Below are 4,657 nucleotides of genomic sequence, written 5' to 3' on the forward strand. Positions count from 1 at the left end.
CTTCACGATGTGCCTTGAATGAACCCAAGGCTTCTCTTGTAGTCCCTTTAAGCTGGAAATGCAATCTGAGATATTGCTCGCCTTCATACTCACCTCTATTGCCACTGTGTTCTGCCCAATGTAGACCTTTTTTAAAATCTGACTTCCAGTGCCTAGAGTGTCAGCTATGAAAAAGCAAGGGTACAGATTGGGTTCAGTCAGCTTATTGGAAGAGTGCCTATTTCTTCTGAAGTCTGGCAAAGCAAATGGGACTGCTGGATGTGGTTGTTCTCCATCTTTGACAGATCAAAGCGGGAGGCAGACTCAAAAGGAGATTTGAAGCACGGCTGTAGAAAGGCTGGAAAATTAATTCTGAAGCAGGGTTTTAAAGTGGTTTAGGTAATTTGTTGCAAGATTATCTTCAAGAACTTGGGAATCCAGACACGTACTTCGTACATGTTTCTGCATTTCAGGCTTGTGAACCTTTTACCCACGGCCCTGTTTTTTGTGCTTGAATATTCTACCAACAAGTTAATGTGAAACTGAGCCTGCCCTGTGCAGGTTGTGCTGGGTTCTCATTTCCACGGCTGAACCATAGTGGTGATGCATTAGCATCTGATGGCTGAATGTGAACTTCTGACATGTAGGACGTGTGATGAACGTCAATCAGGTGGACTGTACAGGAAAGGCCTTTGACGTAAGCTGAGGGCAACTGTGCACTTCAGAGGCCCGTACTGTAGGTTAGTTTCATATGCCTGCATCTGGCCAGGGTAAGTTTTAAAGCATGTCATGCATGCCTGCCGTGCTTAAGGATTTAGTTCAGCTAAAACCTCTTGAAGACTTTGGATATTAAAAGACAAAGAAAACAAACAAACCAACCCCACAACAACAACAAAGGAACGCTGAGGAACACAAATAGCCACAAATAATGTTAATGTCTGAAGGTTTTTAGTTTTTAGAGGGTGAATTTCTACAGCTACGTAAAAATTGTTGCAGTTCACTGGAAGGGAGAAGCCCAGGGGCCAGCTCATCTGAATAATAGTACAGTGTGAAACTTTCTTTTCCCTAGTATTCAATCCAAGCAATGTATTGTTTTCGGCTGATGAAGTTAATGGATTTTGGCATGCCAAGAGCTACCTGAAGCCACCTGGTGCACATCACACAGACTGGCTGGGGGGAGCTTGGATGTTCTGAAGGGATCTGAGAATGACGTGACCACCCCTATAAGATATACCCATAGACGAGCATTTAAAAAGCATTCTATTCTACTGAAGGGTTTCTAGGGAGTGTGTTGTAGAATCCTTTCTAAAAAGGCTGCTGTGACCAAGGAATGTGTTTCATAGTTAAAAGTAGAATTTAGAATAACTTTCATAGCAGTCTGTGAGCCCAATTTCTTCAGAGGAATGTTTTACTATCCTATTGCTGTTATCTGAGATTCTCAGACAGTGAATAAAGAACTTCATGATTGAACTAAATTTATAGAGTTTTTTTTATTATTGTATTTTTTTCGAAGCCTTCGTAATAAGAAGCATGATACTGTGGTAGATGTAAAATTGGCTGAGAGACAAGGAGAAATGGTGTAGTTGTAAATGTGAATGCTGGTGGTTTGTATGGGAATTGGTCTTATGTAATGTGTTAATGGCTTGAGGGAATACTGCTGGCACTGCAGTATTTGCAAAGTTCTTTGCTGTTCCTCGGGTCTGGATTGGTGATGGGGAGTCTCACAACCGCCAGTAGAGCGGGTGATGGAGTGGCGATAAACATGAAGAAATAAGACGTAAAAGAAGCTTTGCTTGTGTGTCAGCTCAGACTCGGGACTTGTGTGTCTCTGTACCCAACTGAATGCTCTGTAATGTCACAGCCAAAAACAGGTGATCGCACCATCAAAAATGGAGTGGAGCAAAATAGCGGGATGATGTTCTGGCGGTATGATCCTCCTTGGAATGATTTCAGAGTTGCTATTATCCTCCCTGACAAAACCTGATGGGGGTGAAGAAGATTCAGAAGAGAGTGAAAAAAGACTGAAGAAAAAATATAAGACCATTTTAGAAGGAAAAGCGAGCATTCGTTTTAGGAAGCAGACAATTAGGAAGGATTATTTTAGGAAAAATGTAGATTAATGAAAGGGTGGGCCAGCATTTCTGTGCTTCTGGTTGTGCAATTGGAGAACTATAGGAAAAGTCAGAGGGATAAACGTGAACCCAGCAAAGAGAGACGTGTTAACAAAGGAATGGATTGTGTTGGCACTGTTTGCTGCTGAAATGAAGAAGCAGGCTCCATTCAAAGAAAGTTGGAGCGATGTTCATGTACATCACAGAAGTGCTGTTACATTTAAAGAGGAAAAAGCAAAATCTTGTTTCTCTGGCCATAACTAATACTGCTTGGTGGAATTCAAGATAAAATCATTCTAGTGGTTTTGCAGCCTTTGCTTCTGCAGTTTGTATATCTTTTTGCCTCAAGCAGTTGTTATCAGCCACTTCAGAACTGAACACAAAATGATTCACCAAGGCATGGCACATATCCTTCTGTGATGCAGTGAACATCTGTTGAAAGTTTACTGAATAATGGCTTTTGGGAGAGCTCAATTATAAATCATCTATTCATTTTGCATTATCTTAATGACATACATAATCTAATTTTAAAAATTAGTTCAAGCAACATCAGGTTTTAATTTAAAGTAAGATGACTGCTTGGTCAAAATCATTGTGATTTTATTACTGAACTTTAAGTGGACAGAATTTGGCTAAGTCCTTGAAGGCTGTTTTTGTTTTATCAGCTGAAACAGCTGCATTCTAGGTTTATTTGTCAGGAGGTCTTAAAAAGGGGGATGTATACAGAATAAGCTGCAGAAGTCAGTTCTGTAATTCAAAATAGGTGCCTGTGCATGCTTCATAACACACATAGCATGTGGTCTAGGAAAAAGCACCAGCTGAGGAATAAACCCTGCAACTGACACAGCTGCTGGACTGCCAGCTGATAGCTCTGGGTTAGAGTTCCAGGAAAGTTCCCCCTTCCTGAGAAGCATCTCCCGCTCCCTTGAGCAGTGCCCAGCCCACCAAGCCAGGTGTTCTGACACAAGGTCCTGGTCTTCACATTCGTACATTAAGAGTTGGATATTAGGAACATTTTCTTCTCAGTAGGAGCAGTGATGCAGTGGCACAGGCTGCCCAGGGAGGTGGTGCAGTCACCGTCCCTGGAGGTGTTCCAGAGCTGTGTGGATGTGGCACTGAGGGACGTGGGCAGTGGGCATGGTGTGATGGGCTGGTGGTTGGACTGGGTGATCTTAGAGGTCTTTTCCAACCTTAATGATTCTGTGACTCTGTCCTGTGGATGTTCCTCAGCTTTTGAAAGAGTGTGGGCAGACACTGGGGTCTCATCTCAAAGTTTGCCTTAAATTATTGCTGAGTAGTTAAATATGCTGCTTGCAGTGGAAATGCTCCAGCTGGAAGGAAAAAAGGAAGGGAGAAAAAGGAAGACTCACTCAGCTTTAAGCTAAAGGTAAAGGAAAACTTTTCTGCATATAAGTTCTGCATATTGTAAAAATTCTTCATAGAATATGTCAGCATCCACAAAGGAAATTAATGAGTACTGAGCCATACAATTCCTGTTTAACATAAACACTTCGGACTTTCATCACCCCAAGAGGTTATCTACATACGCTTACCCATGTATGGTCATGGGATGCAGAGAATTAAGAACTAATATATCTAGTATGAATTTTGATAGAATGGCTTGCTTCCTCTGAGTAAAGTTTATGCTGTTTTCTCATGTATTTGACATATTTTTATTATACACATTTTTATTGTCAGACTTCAGACCCTCTCCAGTGAACCAATCAGAATGCCGTGATGCTGCTCAGACAGGAATAAAAACCAGAGTCCACATGAAAAAATGTAAGAAAGACCAACTTAATGTAAGAAAGAACAACAGAGGCATGAAAGCAATGTGCGAAAGCCAAGTGTTAGGATTGTTTCTGAAACAACTTAGGAAAAAAAAGAGAACTGAATCTTAGCAGCAATAAGAGTCCATATTCTTAATGTTCCTTAACAGTTTATGATTGTTAAGATTGAAAAATACCGAGAGAATTTGTTTCTAAAACATTATTAATATTTTTTTTTTCTCTCCATAATACCACGTATGCTTGAGAAATGGGTCCTAGTGAGATTCAGCATGACCAAGTGCAGGGTTGTACTTGGGTCAGTGCAGTTGCAGGAAGGGGGAATGGCTTTAAACTAAGGGAGATGCAGTTTAGTTTTGGTGTTAGGCAGAAAGAATTATTTCCCCAGAGGGTGGTGATGCACTGGCACAGCTGCCCAGAGAAACCGGTGCCCCACAGGGGCAGGGGTGGGTGTGCTTTGAGGTCCCTTCCATGATTCTATGACTCTGTAATACTTGTTTTCCAAATTACGAGCTTCTTGTGCCAGATAGATAAACTGCATGTTGGCTCCTGTAGGAGCTTTGTTTTAAGACTGCTTGTGCAAGTAAAGCCATACATACGTTTGCCTGCCTATCCAGGTTGTATATGAATGAAAGCAAAGGTAGAACAAACACTGAGAGTGATAACACCATGCCAAGATTAACACATAGGGCATCAGGCACCGGTGCTGCACAAATGCTATTCCATGTCTTCAGCGTAGCTCTCAATAGAACTGTGGATGATACTGAATTAGGAGAGATA

The sequence above is a fragment of the Coturnix japonica genome, chromosome 1 (assembly GCF_054131305.1).
Source record: "Coturnix japonica strain WE chromosome 1, WE-NBRP24, whole genome shotgun sequence".
Lineage (NCBI taxonomy): Eukaryota > Metazoa > Chordata > Aves > Galliformes > Phasianidae > Coturnix > Coturnix japonica.